Source organism: Phascolarctos cinereus, unplaced genomic scaffold, assembly GCF_003287225.1.
Source record: "Phascolarctos cinereus isolate Bilbo 61053 unplaced genomic scaffold, phaCin_HiC Scaffold_3;HRSCAF=262, whole genome shotgun sequence".
In the NCBI taxonomy this organism is placed as follows: domain Eukaryota; kingdom Metazoa; phylum Chordata; class Mammalia; order Diprotodontia; family Phascolarctidae; genus Phascolarctos; species Phascolarctos cinereus.
In genome coordinates, this window is record NW_027555736.1 from 148,847,262 (window position 1) to 148,867,056 (window position 19,795).

The window sequence follows — 19,795 nt, forward strand, 5'->3', positions numbered from 1 at the left end:
TTCGTAGAATTTAGAGCTATAAGGTACCTTACAGTGGTTCTTACTAGTATGCTGTTGTGTGCTTTATATGGAATTTACATTTACACTCAAATGATGCTGGAATCTCCCACCAGTAAAGCAAATGAGCAAAAAACAAAACAAAACAGACAAACAAAAAAACCCCAAAACAAACAAACAAACTCTGCATCCTTCTACTTACAGATGAAGAAACTGAGGCTCTAGGGGTTAGGGACTTTGCCTGAGGTAAACACAGCTGAGATAATAGAAATGAGATTTGTTCCTAGATCCTCCAACACTATATCCAGTCCTCTTTCCGCTCTTACTGGGTGAAGCCAGATTGTAGACATTTGAAAGCCTTGAAAGAGAAGTTTGGATTCAGTGATTTGGGCAATAGGGAGCCATTACAAGTTTCTGAACAGGAATTCAAAATGATGCTGAAAATCTACTAGGAGTAACAGGTCTGCAGTTTTGTGAACCAAGCACTGTGTGTGTGTGTGTGTGTGTGTGTGTGTGTGTGTGTGTGTGTGTGTGTGTTCTAACAGGAAGACAGCAAATGTTCAGCGCCTGGCTGATGGGGCAGGGAGCCCAGAGATAAAACATCCTCAGCAGTTCCAGTTTCCTACACTGTGACTAAGCAAGATGAGAAAATGAGACCCTCATCTCCAGGCATGCACAGCATTCTTTCTGATGGAGCCCATGTCCATTTTCAGAAGGGGCTCTAGCCTGAAAGCTGTGCTGTACCTCAGAGGACAGTGAAATGACCCGTTCAGTTCTGCACCCCTCCCCCTCGAGATTTTGAAGCAAAAGAAATACCGTCATTTGGGACTAAGTCTTGGAATGGCAAAGCTGGAAAGGACCCTCATCCAACTCTCATTTTATACATGAAGGAAATGAGACCCAGAGAGAAAAAGTAGCATAACTAAAGTTCGGGACAAAACTGGTGGCAGAATTCAAATCTCTCGACTTTAACACCATGCTGATTCTGTTCAGTATGGCGTGTTGATTGAAAACCTCCAATGAAAATGCAGTTCTGCCCAGGGGCAAGAGTATTCCTCTCCATCTCCCTCGTTCCTTGCCGTGTTGTAGTGCTATGGGTGAATAGCACAGGGAATAATTTTTTTTAAAGGAGTATTTAGGTGGTGCAGTAGATAGTGCACTGGGCCTGGATTCAGGAAGACTCATCTTCATGAGTTCAAATTTGGCCTCAGACATTGGGCAAATCACTTAACCCAGTTTGCCTTAGTTTCCTCATCTGTAAAATGAGCTGGGGAAGGAAATGGCAAACCACTCAGGTATCTCTGCCAAGAAAACTCCAAATGGGGTCATGAAGAGTCAGACACAACTGAAAATGACTCAACAACATTAAAAAAAAAAACTAGACTGATGCCCAGATGATGAAATGAAGAGGACTGACATGGAGTCAAGACATCCTGAGTTTGAATCCTGTCTCTGACACTTATGAGCTGTGTGACCCTGGGCAAGTCTCTGGGCCTCAGCTTCCTCATCTGAGAGCTTGAACTCACAGGACTCTAAGTACCTTTTGGCTCTCTGTCTATGATCCTATGAAATGAATGCTTTAGCAGAGGGAGGGCTTAGACAGAGATGTCTCCATAGGTCCTTGTTCAGCTCTACACACCTCTAGGGGACTTCTTCTTTACCACCTCCCCGCCCCCCAAATTTGTCAACACTAATGCTGTCCTTTTCTCCTCATTCGAGTTGGCAAAATTCAGAAAACAACTGTGTACATGTATTTTTGTGTTAGGAAAAAAAATACTGTGGTTTAGTCTTCTAAAAATGTACCTAGCAACTCTAATAAATCATTTTCAGGACCTGAAGACAGGATGGAATTAGCTTCCATATGGTTTGTGCATAAAGAAGAGAAGAGCTCCCCCCCTACTTCCAACCCTTCCCATCTTGTTGAAGGGCTTCAGTGTTGATTCAGCATTAACATGAATGGTTCTTCCTTCCTGACTCCAAGACACACCCTCTGCAGGTGGTTGCTGGGCTAAGTGAGTTTGCCAATGTGGCTGCCCTAGCTCTGGGGGCCTTCCCAACCATTAAGGTATCCATCTAGAGTTTGTTTTAACCAGTAGTTATTAAGCTATTGTGTCCAAAGCATTGTACTAGGTGGTAGAGGGAGAAAGAAGGAAGGAAGGAAGGAAGGAAGGAAGGAAGGAAGGAAGAGAAGGAAGAAGAGAGAAGGAAGGAAGAATGAAAGAAAGGAAGGAAGGAAGGAAGAAAAAGGAAGGAAGGAAAAGAAGGAAAAACAAAAGATAAGAAGGAAGAAAGAGAAAGAAAAGAAGGATGGACGAATAAAGGAAAGGAAGGAAGGGTGAATAAAAGAAAGGAAGGAAGAAAGAAAGGAAAGAAAGAGGAGGGAAGGAAGGAAAGGAAGGAAGAACAAAAGAAAGGAAGAAAGAAAGAAAGAGTCTTATTCTTAAGGAGTTTACATTCCTCTTCCCCCTTCTTTCTGCCTATTCAAATCTTGTCCCTTCCATAAAATCTTCCCTGGCTATCCCATGCTACAAGAATCTTTCCCTGTTCTGAACTCCAATAGCCCTTAGTGCCTGGACAACTCATATATGCTTAGACAATTAGATTGCCTTCTACTGTTCTTTTCTTGGGAGTGTTAATTTTATGTTCAATTAAACTTTAAGTTCCTTGAGGAAAAGGACGATGTACAATTCCTCAGCTTGTCATTCAAGGCCCTTCACAATCTGGTTCCATCTTACATTTTCACCACTGATGTCTCTTCACATACTCTAGGCCCCAGCCAAACTAGACTGATCATTATTCATTAAACTCAATTCACGCTTTCCTGCAGCTATGCCTTTTCTCAGACTACCTCCTATGTCTAGAGTGGTCTCCCCTCAAAAGAAATGTTTCCATCTTTAAGCCCAACTTGTGTCAACTTCGCCAAGAAGCTTTCTCTAGAGCCCCCTTCTGGAAGCAATTCACAAGGGTGCTGGAGCCAATTCAAGCTGGTTAGTGAAAGCTGATTGTTAAATTTTCATTGTGAGCATTTACACCCCAGAATTTGGCAAGGGCATACTTCATTGTTTTATTGATTGATCAGACTTAAGAAAGTGGTGGAGAAATTGTTATTAATGCAGATTGAAATGAAAAGTGTGTCCTGCGTGTTGTTTTTTCTAGAGAACCAGTTGCTAAACTACCACTACACCCCCTGAAGCAATCTCCCCAAGTTCTCATGGCACTCTCCTTTTCATTGATCACATCTTACTTAGAGAGATAGGGAATTTTATTGGTAAAGGGCACTCAGCTTTCCTGCAACTTATGGACTTAGAGAGTTGCCTAGAAATTAAATTAATTGCCCAGGGTCACACAATCAGTGTGTCATGGGTGGGACTTGGGCCCAGGTCTTCGTGGCTCTAAGACTAGCTTTCTGTACGCTAATCCAGGCTGCCTCTTCTAGCTTAATTCTATGCTTGTCATTTTGTAGCCATGCTATTTCTTCAACTACAGGGACTATAAGCTTCCTGAGGGCAAGGGTCATGTCTGTTAGTTTTTCATTTCTCCCATGGCACCTAGCACAGTGCCTTCTACCTGGTAAACATTTAGCAGATGTTTGTTGGCTTGAATTTCAAAGACTCACAGCAGTGTTTCAGAACTAGAAGGGACTTCTTCAGAGGTGGTAGCTAGGTGGTGTAGTGAATAGAGAATTGAGCATGGAGTCAGGAAGACCTGAGTTCAGATGTGATCTCAGACACTTGGTTGGTTGCTGTTATCCTTCATTCTTGAAGAGGACCAAAATTACATCACTATGTTGGGGTCAAGTACAGTGTCCAACTGTGATTGATCAGATCAACATGAGGTTGGAACACTCTACCACAGGTTGGGTACAAATAGTCCATATGAACATTCAGAGTGGAGAGGTCTCTAAATTTGAGCATCTCATGTTTCTTTTGAGCTACTGCAATTCTGCTTTGCTCATAGAGCACAGAGCCTTCTTTGATGTGGGCGAAGGTGGTCCTTTGCCATCATCTCCCATGTCTCACAAAATCAATTCCAAAGTTCTTCGGAGAGGCCTTGACATGTCCTTGTATTGCTTCCTCTCACCACCATATGAATGCCTGCCCTGTGTGAGTTCTCCCTAAAATCGTCTTTTAGGCAAGTGTACACTTGGCACTTAATAGTTCTATGATCCAGACAAGTCACTTAACCAATATCTGCCTCACTTTCCTTAGATGTAAAAGGTGGATAATAATAGCACCTACTTCCAAAGATTGTTGGGAGGTTTAAATGAGATAGTGGTAGATAACAGAAGATAATTTGTAAAGCACTTAAGCACAGTGCCTGACACATAGTAGGTACTTAATAAAGGCTTATTTCCTACCTTCCTTTTTTCCAGAAGTCCAGCCTGTACCTAAGCAAGAATCTCTTCTCTGAAATACTTGACAAAGGGGTCATCTAGCTTCTTCTTGAAACCTCTTGTGAAGGGAAACCCCTTACCTTCCAAAGTAGACCATTTCCCTTCAGGATACCTCTAATTGTTAAGGAAGTTTTGCCTTACATCTAATCTGTATCTCTCTGTTAGGAATTTCCACCTATTTGTCTTTGTTCTTCCTTCTTGTTTGAGGCCAAGCAAAACAAATCTAATGGCCATTATGTACCCAAATCCTTCTCTCCTCCAAGCTAAATTTCCCCAGTTCCTTTCACAAATCCTTGTATGGTCAGGTCTCTAAGACCCTCATCATCCTGGGCCTTTCGTCTGAACACTTTCCAGTGTTCACTTAAAATATGACACCAAGAGCTAACTCTGGTGCTCCTGGCTGTTGACCAGAGATCCGAAGCCAGTAGGATCGTCACTGCTGCTGTTCTGGACTCTGTGACTCTCTTAATAAAGCCTAATGTCGCATGTACTTTCTTAGCTGCCATGTTACACTGTTGACATATTGGAATGCATTAAAACCCAGATTTTTATAAAAATTTGAACTGCCGTCCAACATCGCCTTCCCGAAATGTACCTGGGCAGTAGCTTCCTTGAGTCAAAGTAGAGAATTTAAAATTTATCCCTATTAAATTTCATCATGGAAAGGCATCACAGCCTAGCCCTAGATGATAGAGCCAACTTCAGAATCAGGAAAACCTGGCTTAGAGCCTAGCCTCTGACATATACTGCGACTCCAGGCAAGTATTTTAACTTCTGAGTGCCCCCAATCAACCCTCTAAGAATGTACATTACAAACTGTTTGCTGATTTACATTTGTAGAGGGAATTTCCTCATTGGACATTGCCCATATCATTAATTCATAGATTTGGACAAAAAAAACTATCTCATTCAATTCATCCCATCATTTGAGCCTATCAAATCTTTTTTGTTCCTTATTCTGTCATTTCATGTGTTACCTATCCCTCCCTGCTTTGTACGATATCACATCTCTGCCTTCACCCAAATCACTGATGAAAATGTGTAATTTTGTATTGTCATAATGCCTACCACAAGAGAGGGAGCACGTTAGATAGCTGATGAAGACTTGATTGATTCCTTATTTGATTCATCTGTTCATATATTCAACATGCATTCATTGGGTTCCTACAGCATAGAGAGGCCCTTGTTTTGACCAAGAGTTTCTAAGCTGGCTCATTCTCTAATAAGACCTCACAGGACAGCTTTCAATTAAACTGGCAAGTTTTTGTCACATGCCTACTATGTGCAATGGCCACACTGTCTTTCCAATTAAGTTGAACAGACAAGGCTCACAAGATGTTAACTAGTGAGAGTTCAGTATGAGATGGCCCAGAGTTAGATGCAGAGCTGAATATAATCTAACAGATACCAAAATGTGTGGACAGAAAGTGTGATGAGTCATCATCAGGTAGGGAGAGATAATAAGTGAGAGCCATAATTATCTGAGAACACTTCATGAGGAGGGTAGGATTTGATCTGAGTTTTTAAGGATGAATAGGACTGGAGTAGGTGAAGAATTTAGCAATTATCTTGGAATGCCATTCAATTTACGAGCTGTGTTTTTTAGATATGTACTATATGCAAGGTATGATACCATGGAAAAGCACTAGATTTGGAATCAGAAAACCAGGGTTCAAATCCTGGCTCTTCCACTTACTGCCAGTGTGACCACACTGGTTCTTGATCTCTACATTTGTAAAATAGGGGAGCTGAACTGACTGATCTCTGAGGTCCCTTCTGACTCTAAATTGGTGTTTTTGTGAGAATGGGCTTCACACTCCAACATGAAACAAAGACTCCAAAATGACATCCACAGCACTCAAAAGAGGCCAATTTAATGAGCCACTGAGGAAAAAACAAATGAGAGAAGAATGTTTTTTGTATAAACCCAGATATGCAGTTGGAATGGACAGCCTGTTGATTCTGTCCACTCATACATATACCTCGGCCAGGCACTACAGATGGACAATGAGAGAGCCAGAAGTGAATAGGAGGGAGCAAGCAGGCTGGATGGAATTTGAGGATTGCACAACATTTTAAACAATCTTGAATTTCTCTCTGACACAAACCCCTACATTTTTAAATGCCAGTATTCTCCTGATAAATCTCTATGGCTGAAAATCATGGAACAAACATCACAACTTCCCAAGAGTCAAATTCATAGGTGACCCAAAGGGCAATGGAAAGGCACATGGTGGGCATAGGTAGGCTATAGCATACAAGGTGTCCCCAAAGTCTTAGTGCAGGTTTCAGTCAGTAAACGTTTATTAAGCACCTACTATATTCCAGGCATAGTGCTAAGTTCTAGGGATACCAAGAAAGGTGAAAGATAGTCCCTGCCCTCAAAGAGCTTACATTCTAATGGGGGGAGGGGAACAGCATACAAAAGGAAGCTGAAAAGATTTGGAGGAGGGGAAAGGTAGCCATTCAGTGGGGAGAGGGGGTATGGTGGAGAAATCCAGAAGATCGCAGCCAGGTAGGAGTAAAGAGAAGACTGACCTGGACTCTCTTTTTAAATGGGAGGCTCTGGGACTAGAGTTGTCCTCCCTCCAATCAAAGAGAGAGAGGGGCACCACGGAGTAGAAGATACTGTCAGGAGTGAGTTCCAGGACTGTTGTGATCTTGCAGGATAAAGAGGTTCCTGGGGTATGATGGAGAAGCAGCTGGGGATGAGAGCACCTGGGTGAGAAATGAAACTTTAGAAAGTCTTAGCACAGTGCCTGCTACATAGTAGTTGCTTAATAAATGTTTATTGGATTAGATCGATTGCATTGGATTAGATTGGGACTCCAACATTACCAATGATGATTGGCACATATATAAAGTGATATGAAAGACATAATTCAGAAAATGTATGGCATAAGAAAGGGGGTGGGGCAGGGAATGACCAAATACTTGAGCATTGCACCATTACTCTTGGGACAGTCACAGGGTCATGGCTCTAGATGTGACAAGAAAGGTCATTTAGTCCAACCCCCTGATCTTACACATAAGGAAACTGAGACTCAGGGAGCTTAAGTGATTTGTGCAAAGTCACACAGGTAGCAAGTATCTGAGGGAGGATTCACTCTGATGCCAAAGCCTCTTTCTACTGTCCTTCTCTAGCTCTGTGTTAGAAGACAAAAACCAAAGGCTCTTAACTCTTTTTTATGTCATGAACCTGTTTGGCTGTCTGGTGAATCCTATGGACCCCTTCTCAGAATAATGTTTTTAAGTGTATAAAATAAAGAGGAATACAAAAGAAACAAAGTGACCAAGGAAACTAGTTATCAAAATGGTTTAAAATATAAGTTCATACTAACTTTGATAGACTTAGCTCTTCTCAGCAATACAGTAATCTAAGACAACTCCAAAAGACTGATGATAGAAGATGCTATCCACATGCAGACAAAGAACTATGTAGTCTGAGTGTAGTTTGAAGCATACTATTTTCTTTTTTTTTTTATTTTTCTTTCTTGTGGCTTTTCCCTTTTGTTCTGATTCTTCTTTCACAACAAGACAAATGTTTAATACAATTGTACATGAATGGCCTATATCAGATTGTTTCCTATCTTGGGGAGGAAGAAAAAAATTTGGAACTCAAAATCTTATAGAAGTGGATGTTGAAAACTATCTTTACATGTGATTAGAAAAAAAATACTATTAAGTGGAAAAAAGAAAAGAAAAAAAATAAAAGTTCATAGTCTTCAGGTTATGAACCTCAAGAAGGGCCTTCAGTAGATTGCTTTAGTTATCTCTGGAGAATTTATAGGAGGAAGAGATGCTGTGAGTGCATTGTGATCCACTGGAAGGAAATGCCCACATTGATGAGATCATGAATCCATTAAAGTGTGTGCTAGCAATGGGGATGCAAAAATAGATAATACACACATTCTGTTCTTAAGGATCTTAAAATTACAGGCTTCCTAGGGAGAAGGCCATGGACACAAATAGCTAAGATACAAGGCAGAGTATGGTGGCTGCAAAGAAGTCTGAGCCAAGTTGTCTAAGAGATTGGGTAAGAAGTTCTCTCTGTCACCTGGAGGTCGGGGGATGAATGGTACAGGGTCAGGAAAGGCTTCATGGTGGCACTTGAGTTGACCTTTGGAATAAAGGAGGGACTTCAAAAGATGGAGGGGGAGAAAGGGAGGGGATTCCATCCTTAGCATAGGGAACAGCATGACCAAAGGCATACAGATGGAGGGGAGAGAACAGAACAGGAATGTTGGATAGAGAATTGTCCAATTTGGCTGGAAAATACAGAGTATGTGAAGGGGAGTCCTAGGCACTAAGTTTGGAAAGGTGGTTTGGAGCCAGTCTTTCAAGGGCCTTGAAACCCCAGATCAGAAGTTTAAACTATGGGGAGCCACTAAAAGTTTTTGAGTGAAGGAATGGCAGAAAGAGCCAGCAAGGCATGTCTCTTCTCCTCCCTTGCCTCTTCTCTTCCCCAAGGAAAGTTGTGACACACTCTTTCACCACTGGAAGAAGCCCAGTTTTAGTAACGGCTGTTAACATGGCACTTGGGCAGGCCTTGTATGTATTGCCAACACAGGAAATATGTCCTGCACGTTAGCTCCCCATAAGCGGGCAACTGATGCAATGTTTTCTGCCAGGGACCAGGGCTGACTCTGTGTTGGACATCACCATCAAGGTGCTGGCCTCAGAACCAACCAGAAAAGAGTCTCTTGTCTTTTATTTAGCTCATGAGCTGACCCTGAGTGACCTTTGGGAGGCTGCAGGATCTGTGAGCTCAAGAGAGAGGCATGTGCACAATGGGAGAGAAACACATCAAAATGTCTGGAAAGGGAAAGCAAGGGGGTATTGGCAGGGATGGGCTGCTGGGAGGATGGCTGAGCACATTGTGATTCCAGGGAGGGGCCCAAACACTTTGAAAACCAAACATATGACCTCAGCAACTCTAGTCTCTGCTGTTATTATTATTTTTTATATTGAAAGAGCTCTGAGGAGCTGGAGCAGTTGATCACCTGTCTTAGTTCAACCAACACCCCCTTCTCCCGGTATCCTTTTGGTCAATAATGAGATCCATCCAACTTGGCCTAGTAGAAAGAACACAGTATTGAGAGTCAGGAGACCTGAGTTCAAGTCTCAGCTCTGTCATTAGGTTGTTACAGATGTTTCAGCAAATTGCTTCTCTGTATCTCAGTTTCCTCATCTGTAAAACGAGGGGATTGATTTAGATCAGGGGTTCCCAACTCAGGATAGGTATACATTCAGGGACTATGAGGATCTAGTCATTTAGATCATGAACTCCTTGAGAGCAGGGACTGGTTATTTTAGGAGTTTCCCCCCTTTTTGGTATCCCCACTACTCAGCACAGTGCCTGGCTCATAGTAGGTGCTTAATAAGTGATAGTTGACTGACTGACCAGAAGTATGAGGACTATTAGGTAAATAACTATACCATCCTCCTATAATATTCCCAAAGTAATAAAATTAGTCAAAAAAGTTTTTATGTACCAAAAAAATTTATTTATGAAAAATTTCATGAAAAAAGTTTATGAAAAAATTAATTTATCTTATTTCTTACATGCATATGCCTGGTAAGCTCTAGAATTTATTTCTTTATATATTTATTAGAGGGAACAGAATGGTTTCCTGAAAGCCAAGGAATATAGAAACCAAAAACCACGTGGCACTTCACTAAATTCTATGATGTCATTACTGAGCCCCTAATATGTGTCCAGCCCTGGGTGAAAGGCTGTAAGGCCTACAGAAACCTATCGGGCACTGTGTCTGCCTTTGACGCTGCTCTGCTTTTAACTAGGACTTAAAGGAAAGCAGGGAGGTCAGTAGTCTGAACTGAGAAGACAAGATAGACAGATGAAAACCATGTAAGGGTTAGGTAGTATGCAACGGAAAGAAGACTGGATTGGGAGTCAGAGCACCTGGGTTTAGTTTTTTTTATTTATTTCTTACTATAACTATTTACTATTCGTAAAAAAAATACAGGAGGTTGTTATGAAGATAATATTTATGAGATAATATTTGTAAAGTTCCAAGTACAGTGCCTGCACATAGTAGGTATTTAATGAATGTTTTTTTTTCCCCCTTCCCCACTCCCTTATCTGGTCTTAAGCAAGTTACTATTTCTGGCCCTTATTTTCCTCATCTGTTAAATGGGTGGTGGGAGTGAGAGAGGTAGATGATTTAAAAATTCCCTTCAAGTTCCAAATGTATTATGATCCTATGATAATGAGCCTTTGAAAGGTCACAAATAAGTATGGCCAAAGTATCAAATGAGTGATGCGTTGGAGACCCAAGGAGTGAGAGGTCAGTTGCTGGAGGTGGAACTTTGAACCATACCTTGAGGGAGAAATGAGTCTGGTTAACTATAGGATCACAGAACCAGAGCTAGAAGGTACCTCAGAACACATCTAGTCCAACCCTTCTTTGCCTTTCCCTTTTCTTTCCAACATGAGGAAAAGGAGGCCCATAAAGGCCAAGGGACTTGTCCAAGATCCTACAGGTAATAATGGCAGCCACATCGCTTAGTGGATAGAGCACTGCACTTGGAATCAGGAAGAACTGAGTTAAAATTCAGCCTCAGGTGCTTATTAGCTTTATGACCTTGAGCAAATCACTGAGTCTCTGCCTCAGTCCCCTCATCTGTAAAATGGGGATAGTAATAGAGTTTGCCTCATAGGGTGTTGTAAGGGTAAAATGAGTTAATATTTGTAAAACCTAATATTTGCAAACTTTAAATGCTATATAAATACAATCTATTATTATTATTGGAGAAGGAAATGGCAAACCGTTTCAGTATCTTTGCCAAGAAAACCCCAAATGGGGTCACAAAGAGTCCAACACAACTGGTCTGAACAACATTATTATCATAATTATTATTAGCAGTCAGAGGGGGGATTTGAACTTGGACCTCTGACTCCAGAGTTAGTGTTCTTTCTATTGCAAGCTATTCTCTAGAAATGAAGAATACAGATTTTTATTCGGGTGTACCAGTATTATTATGGGGCAGCTAGGTGGCCCAGTGGACAGAATGCCAGGCCGGAGTCAGGAAGACTCATTTTCATGAATTCAAATTTGGCCGCAGATGCTTACTAGCTGTGTGACCCTTGGGAGGTCACTTCACCCTGTTTGCCTCAGTGTCCTCATCTGTAAAATGGGCTGGAGAAGGAAATGGCAAACCATTCCACTATCTTTGCCCAAGAAAACCCCAAATGAGGTCACAAAGAGTTGGACGTGACTGGAAAATGACTGAACAATATCAACAATCTATATTATACTAAATGAAGTTAATTCTTAATTACTTCCGAAAATTCATGCAGATGTGGTGGTACGTGTTGATAATCCCAAGTCCTCAGGGACCTGAGGCTGGCAGAGCTCTTGAGCCTGGTAGTTAGGAGCTGTAGTGGGCTATGCCAACTGACCAATCAAGCAGCCGAACGAAGTTCTGCATCAGCAGGGTGAGCTGCTGGGAACCCAAGACGGCCAGGCTGGGTAAAGAGAGGCAAACCGGGCTGCGTCAGAAACAGCAGGTCAGAGCTGTCGCGCTTGTCAGTAGTGAGATCAGGCCTGCGCGTAGCCCTTGTACAAACTCTGAGACTGGGTAAGGTGGGGGAACCCGGGTAAGAAGGGAGAGAGAGAATGGAAGGAAGGGAGGGAGGGAGGGAGGAAGGAAGGAAGGAGGGGGAGGAAGAGAAGGAAGGAGGGAGGAAGGGAAGGAGGGAGGGAGGAGGAAGGAAGGGAGGAAGGAAGGAAGGAAGGAAGGAAGGAAGGAAGGAAGGAAGGAAGGAAGGAAGGAAGGGAGGAAGGAAGAAGGAAGGAAGGAAGGAAGGAAGGAAGGAAGGAAGGAAGGAGGAGGAGGGAGGGAGAGGGAGGAAGGAACGAAGGAAGGAAGGAAGGAAGGAAGGGAAGGAGGGAGGGAGGGAGAAGGAAGGAAGGAAGGAAGGAAGGAAGAAGGAAGGAAGGAGGAGGAAGGAAGGAGGAGGAAGGAAGGAAGGAAGGGGAGGGGAAGGAAGGGAAGGAAGGAGGGAAGGAGGAAAGGAAGGAGGGAGGAAGAAGGAAGGAAGGAAGGAAGGAAGGAAGGAAGGAAGGAAGGAGAAGGAAGGAAGGAGGAAGGAGAGGAAGGAGGAAGGAAGGAGAAGGAAGGAGAGGAACGAACGAATGAACGAAGGAAGGAAGGAAGGGAGGGAGGGGAGGGAGGAAGGAAGGAAGGGAAAGAGGAAGGAAGGAAGGAAGGAAGGAAGGAGAAGGAAAGGAAGGAAGGAGGGAGGGAGGAGAGAAGGGAGGGGGGAGAGGGGGAGGGAGGGAGGGAGGGAGAGGAGGGGGAGGAGGAGAGGAGGAAGGAAGGAGAAGGAGAAGGAAGGAAGGAGGGAGGGAGGGAGGGAGGAGGAAGGAAGGAACGAAGGAAGGAAGGAAGGAAGGAAGGAGAGGGAGGAGGAGAGGGAGGAAGGAAGAAGGAGGAAGGAAGGAAGGAAGGGAAGGAGGAGAAGGAGGGAAGGAGGAGGAAGAAGGAAGGAAGAGGAAGAAGGAAGGAAGAAGGAGGAAGGAAGGGAAGGAGGAAGGAGGAAGGAAGGAAGGAAGGAGGAGGGAGGGAGAAGGAAGAAGGAAGGAGGGAGGAGGAGGAAGGAAGGAAGGAAGAACGAACGAATGAACGAGGAAGGAAGAAGGGAGGGAGGGAGGGAGGGAGGAAGGAAGGAGGGAAGAAGAAGGAAGGAAGGAAGAGGAAGGAAGAAGGAAGGAGGGAGGAAGGAAGGAAGGAAGGAAGGAAGGAAGGAAGGAAGGAACGAACGAACGAAGGAAGGAAGGAAGGAAGGGAAGGAGGGAGGGAGGGAGGGAGGGAGGAAGGGAGGGAAAAAGAGAGATAGAGGAAGAGAGGAAGGACATCTAGAAATTCATCAGTTTTGGTAATTCCATTAATCCAGATCATGACTCCTCCCTGCCTTAGCAGACAAATATAGTCACAGAACAGTATGATCATCAAACTGGAAGGGGTTTTAAAATAGTTTCTTCCATCTCCCATCATTAAAGAAAAGAGTTAAGGCCCAGAGAAAGGAATTGACTGATGATGTAGGAATTTAAAAGAGGGAAGGATCCCTGGCTGAGTGAGGATAATCTGGGAAGGCTTTATGGAGGAGGTGGGCCTGCAGTTGGTATCTGAAGAATGAGTAGGAATTGGAGGGGCAAAGGGGAGGCCACTCCTGCCTCGGAGTGCCATGGGAGCAAAGGCTGGTAGCAGTTGATGAGTCCAGAGAAGCCTGGCTGCCTGGGCTAAAAAGAGTTAGAAGGCAAGAGTCTGCCCTCATGACAATGTTGTCAGAGTGTTTGTTATGATCTTGGCAGTTGCTGGCAGAAAAGAAAGGTGGGGATTGGGGTAAGGGTGGGGAGGGGTAGGGTTGGAGGTGGGAGGGGGTGGTTGGCATGCAGACGTTGCCTGGTGACTGATATTTTCTCCTGGCCAGGAAGGAGAAGCTGTTCTTCAGGAGAGGAGACAGGGACCAGGCCTTCCTCCCTCCTCCAAGATAATGAGGGCCTTTTGGAGGTTGTGGGAGCTGTGAGCAGAGTTTTACTTAGCCTGTGTCTCGGGGCCCGTCCTGACCCTGACACCTTCCTTGGCTCTCTGGCATGTTGTGACTTCAGAATGAAGTCATCCTGTTAGCACTTGGAGAGACTGAAGGTCGGGCAGGCTCAGTCTGTGTAGAATCATAAAATCACAGACCTAGAGCTGGGAGGGACTTTAGAGGGTGTCTAGACCAACCCCTCATTTTACAGATGAGGAAACTGAGGCCTGCTGTGGTTAAATGACTCTTCCAAGGCCATGAAGATGCTCACCTTCATCCTGGAGTTATCAATGACAGTCAGCATGGACCCACAACCTAAAGCAAATCAAACACTAGGACAGTGAGAGTCCCCCAAAGAATTTTTTAAAAATTCTCTTTCTCCTAATTCTTACTAGGGAGGCAGTATAGTGCAGTGGTTAGGGTGCTGGCTCTATTGCTTGTTACCTGTGTGACTCTGGACAAATCACTTCCCCTCTCTGGGCCTTGGTTTTCCTAACCATAGAATGAAGGGATTGGAATCGATAGATGACTTCTAAGATCCCCGGCACCTCTAACTTTATGATCTGTTTTCCCCCTTGCACTCCAATAGCACAGTGAGATCCCATTTTTTTTATATAATGTGCTTTTAATAGAAATACCAGTTCTATTAAGCCAATTAACATATAATTTATTCTCTCTGGGGCTTAGTTTTCTCATCTGTAAAATGAGGAGATTTTGCTAGATTATTTCTAAGGCGTCTTCCAGCTCTAAATCTATGATTCTAGGAAATTTAGGAACATCTCTGCAACTAAAGAAAATGCAGTTTCTTTGGCCTTCTATTGGACATCAAACTCCTTATAAGCAAAGACTGTCTTTTTAAATTTTTTAAAATATTTTAGAATCCATAGGGATTTAGATCCCCAGCATCATGCTTTATAATATACCACAGTCACTTAATAAATATCTTTTGGTTTGAATTTAATTCCCGAGAGTATCTCAAAGCACTGGACAAGCAGGAAGGGGCTTTCTGGTAATGGTATCAACCATCTCTGGGACGTGTGTAGCTCACCTTAAGCTCTAAGTGAGTCCTGTCTTGTAGTGGATGGACACTGGTTTGGGAGACCTGAGGTGGAAGGAAAGAAAGAGAGAAAGAGAGAAAGAGAGAAAGAGAGAAAGAGAGAAAGAGAGAAAGAGAGAAAGAGAGAAAGAGAGAAAGAGAGAAAGAAAAAGAAAGGAAGAAAGAAAGAAAGGAAGAAAGAAAAAAAGAAAGATATGGTGTGGAACTGTAGGCTTAGTTGTAACAAGCAAAGGTGAAATGCTTTATTCTTGTCATTCGTGGCCCTCTCTACATGTACTCTCCCTTTTCCAAACTTGTACAGTACTAACTCTCTGTCTGTAGTCTTCAAATGGAATTTATACACTGCTTTGTAGTGTTACCTGAGTTGTTCACATGTTGTGTGCCACTGGCATATGAATCATGGAATCTAGAACTGGAGATTTCCTTAGAAATCATCTAGTGTAACCTTAATTTGCACATGGAGAAATCGAGGCCCAGGGAGGTGGTAAAGCATTTATTAAGCACCTATTGTGTGCCGGCAGCTTGGTGGTACTGTGGATGGAGTGCCTGGCCCAGAGTCAGGAAAACTCGAGTTCAAATTCAGCCTCAGACATTTATTAGAGGTGTGACCCTGGGCAAGTCACTTCACCCTGTTTGCCTCAGTTTCCTCATCTGTCAAATGAGCTGGAGAAGGAAATGGCAAACCACTCCAGTGTCTTTGCCAAGAAGACCCCAAATGGTTTACAAAGAGTCTGACATGATTAAAATGACAAAACAACAACAACAACAACATGTGCCTGGAAATACTATGTTATTTGATCCTTGCAACAACCCTGCAAGGTAGGTGCTATTATCCCCATTATACAGTTGAGGAAATTGAGTCAGACAGAGAGTAAGTGACTAACCCAGGCTCATAGAGCTAGTAAGTCTGTGAGACTGATTTGGACTTAGGTCTTCCTGACTCCTGGTCTACTGCTCTATCCACTTGCCCCAGGGCTACATCAGTTGTAAGTGGCAGATCCAGTATTTGAATAATAATGATAATAATAATTGACATTAATAGAGCACTTTTAAGTTTTCTAAAGTACTTTACCTATATTATCTCATATGTTCTCACAACAGCTCTGTGAGATAGGTATAACAGGTATCTTTATATCCATTTCACAGATGAGGAAACTGAGGTTCAGAGAGCTGCAGTTACTAGCCGGTCACAGAACTAGTCAGTGTTGAAGGTGGGATTTAGCACTATCCATGGTTCCTTCCAAGTCTCATGACTCTAAATTCAGTGCACTTTCCAAGCCATGTCCCCCTGACTGTACAATGCAATGGAAAAAACACAGAATTTGGAGTCAGAATATCAGGCCTCCCTTCTCTGTGCCTCAGTTTCCTCATCTGTAAAATGAGAATAATAATGCACGTGCTCTCCATATCACTGGCCTTGTAGAGCAGAGGATATAACGTATGTACAAAGATGACTTGTAAAGCACTATATAAATGTGAATGATTATTAGGACCATGCCATAACAGGATCACAGATTTAGAGCTGGGACCTCAGGAAACATCTAGCTCAACTCTCTCACTTTACAGGTGGGGAAACTGAGGCACAGAAGAGTTAAAGTGACTTGACCTGATTCAAACCTAAAGCAAAGTCTGGTGCTCTTTCTACTATTCCACGACTGGTTGCAGTGATTTATGTGCTAGAAAAGCTCAAAGAAAGAAAAATTCCCTCTTTTCCTTGCCCCAAGGAGAACAGAGGAGCAAGGTATTCTTGTTAAGCCCAAGCTTACCCTCCTCTTGTCAGTCTCTCCAGCTCAGCCAGCTGCACTAGGGGTATGGAGCACGAGGCCTCTGCATTCCTGGGGTGCTAGGGGAAAGCATTCACGGGGAGAAAATGCCCTCTGAGCCCAGGCTTCTGTTGTACCCCTTGTTCTGTAGTCCAAGAGATACTGAATACTTTTCAGAAAAGCATGCTGAGTTTTGGAGCTCCAACAAAGGGGTATTTAAAAAGTCATTTGAGGAGAAGAATGCAGTTGAGAACTTGCCTGCCAATTTTAAGTTATGCCTTTTATACAAATATTCATCTTTTTTTTCTCATGAAGACTAGGAGAAGAGAGAAATAGAGGGAGGAGAGAGAGAGAGAGAGAGAGAGGAGAGAGAGAGAGAGAGAGAGAGAGAGAGAGAGAGAGAGACAGAGAGAGAGAGAGAGGAAAATAGACAGGGGGAGACAGGAGGAGGAAGAAGAAAGGGGGAGAGGAAGGAAGGGAGAGATAAGGGAGAAAAAGAAAGAGAGAGAAAGAGGGAAAAAGAGGGAAGAGAAAGGGGGGGAAAGGGAGAGGAGAGAAAAAGAGGAAGGGGAGAGAGAGAAAGGGACGGAGGAAAGAGTAAAAAAGAGAGGGGTGCGGGTGGAGAGGGTAGAGAAAAAACAAGAATCAAAGAGAGGCTAGAGTAGAGTGACCAGGTTTGCCTTTGAAGGACACCTCCTTTGTCCCTGAAGAGGCAGGCACACCACATGGACGTAGGCATCCGGGCTCTGTGGGGCATTACAGCCTCTGTGAGCAAGGAGCACATGACCTCTAAGATAACAGAGAGAAGCAGGCCTCGGGCCAGGAGGAAGAATCTTGCTTCCAGAGTGAGGGCAGCTGATAATCATTTGTCAAGAGAGCTGAATTCCGTCTGCATCAGACCCAGTGACCTCAGCTTCTGCCTTGTTCGCTGGGATGCTGAAGAGTGAACCCTGCTGTGGGGGAATGGCGCAGAGAAGGATCACTCCATTTAATTTAACAAGCTTTTATTGAGCCCATACTGTGTGGTGCTGGGCATCTTGGAGGTAACGGGAGAGGGAGAATAATGGCATTTTATGGTTTACAGAGTGCTCGCCTCTGAACAGCTCCATGAGGCGGGCTAATGCTAGGATTCTTATTATTCCCATTTTACAGGTAAGGAGGCTAGAGGTCAGAAGGGCACCCTGAGTCAGCGAGCAAGTAAAGCAACGAGTCAATAGGTATTTGGTAATCACCCACCAGTGCCAGGGACTGTGTTAAGCACTGGAGAAAAGCACAAAAAAAAAAGTTCCTATTCTCAAGGAGTTCCCAGTCTAATGAGAGATGGGAGGGTGACATGTACAAACTATATATTTATATTATTTATATATGTATATATGACATCCATACATGTCATGCATCCAAAAATGCATACATACAACTGTGTACAGACTATATATATACACAGAACTATGTACAAACCATATATGTATGTATATATATACATACACACATATATATATACAAACATCTATAATGTACAAACTATATATAATATATACACACAAAACCTATGTACTAACTATATAGATATATATAAAATTATTATAAAATATATATAAATATACACAAAGCTATTAAGTATGAATAAAATATATATGCAATACTAATATGTACAAACTACATATATACATACACAATACTACGCATAAACAAAATAAGTGTATGTATATATATATACACATAAACTACTATATAAAAACAAACTACATATATGTAAAACAACTATGTACAAGCTCTATATGTAAAACTACTATATCTAAATAAAAAATATATATATACATAGAAAACTGCTATGTACAAATGATATATTATACATGCGTAGATATATTATATATGTGTAGATATACACATGCATATGTGAGGATTACATATATCATATATAGTTTGTACCTTGTATGTGTGTGTATTCATGCATATAATATGTATGTTATGTGTGTATGTATGTATATGTGGGTATATAAATATATAAAAATGAATACATATATGTAAAATAAATTGAGGACTATCTCAGAGGGAGGGCACTGAGATTAAGAAGGATTGGAAAAGGCTTCTTGCAGAGGCAGAATTTTAGCTGAGACTGGAGGGAAGCTAGGGAAACTGTCATCAGGAGGGAGCCAGGTTTCAGTGAGTGCAAGAAGATGGCAAAAGGAAAAGATTTAAGTTGAAAGCTAGTTTACCTTTGGAGAAGGTGTTCCAGAGAGCATAGTGATAAGAATGGGTAGCTTTAGAGTCAGAGGCTGGGGGGTTCGAGTTGAGAGAGATGGCAATAAAGGAGTGGTCAGCGGGGGATGGAGAATTGGGTATGTCTTATTTCCCATTTATAAGAATGTCAGCTTCTTGAAGCCAGGCCTTGTGGCTGATTTTGTCCTTGTATCAGCAATGCCCATCCCATTGCCTAATTCATGTGTTGGTTGAACTGGAATCATGGAATTGGGAGCTAGAAAGGGCTTTAGTGATTATCTGGTCCAACTCCTTCATTTTATAAAGGAGGAAACTGAGGCACATGGGCCTTCAGTGACTTTGTCCAGTTTATAAATGTTGGAGAACCCAGGTCATTGGACCCTTGGTCCAGGGATCTTTTCACCACATAGTGCTGACTCTTAAAAATTCTATCAGTGAATGAAATTAATGGGAAATAAAAGTAAAACAAAACAAAGCAAAACACTGGTTATTCATATGGCCCAGCAAAGAGAAAGAAGGTACTTGCTATGTGTAGGAACCCTGTGCTAGGCACCGTGGGGAGTATTAAAGCACATAGTTTTAGGGCAGCTAATTAGCACAGTGGAGAGGACTGGGTATCAGGAAGTCAGTAAAACTTGAGTTCAAATCTGGTCTGAGACACTTACTAGCTGTGTGTGACCCTGGGCAAGTCATTTAACCTTTGCCAGGCTCAGTTTCCTCATCTGTAAAATGGGGATAATAATAGCAACTATCCCCCAGGGTTCTTATAAAGTCAAAATGATATAATATTTGGAAAGTCCTTTGTAAAC

The 19,795-nt window shown here is 42.7% G+C and overlaps 1 protein-coding gene across 4 annotated transcripts in view; it reads left to right on the forward strand.

Annotated features, from left to right (window-relative positions):
• The window catches only part of CORO2B (coronin 2B), a 237,479-nt gene that overhangs the window by 94,803 nt on the left and 122,881 nt on the right, over nt 1-19,795 (forward strand). The window contains exon 1 of one of the 4 annotated variants that reach the window (XM_020982409.2): nt 17,641-17,809. The exons of the other annotated variants lie outside the window; for them this stretch is intronic. The gene's annotated coding sequence lies outside the window, so the exon portion shown is untranslated. Of the gene's footprint in view, nt 1-17,640; nt 17,810-19,795 lie in introns of those variants that run through there. 4 annotated transcript variants of the gene reach the window in all.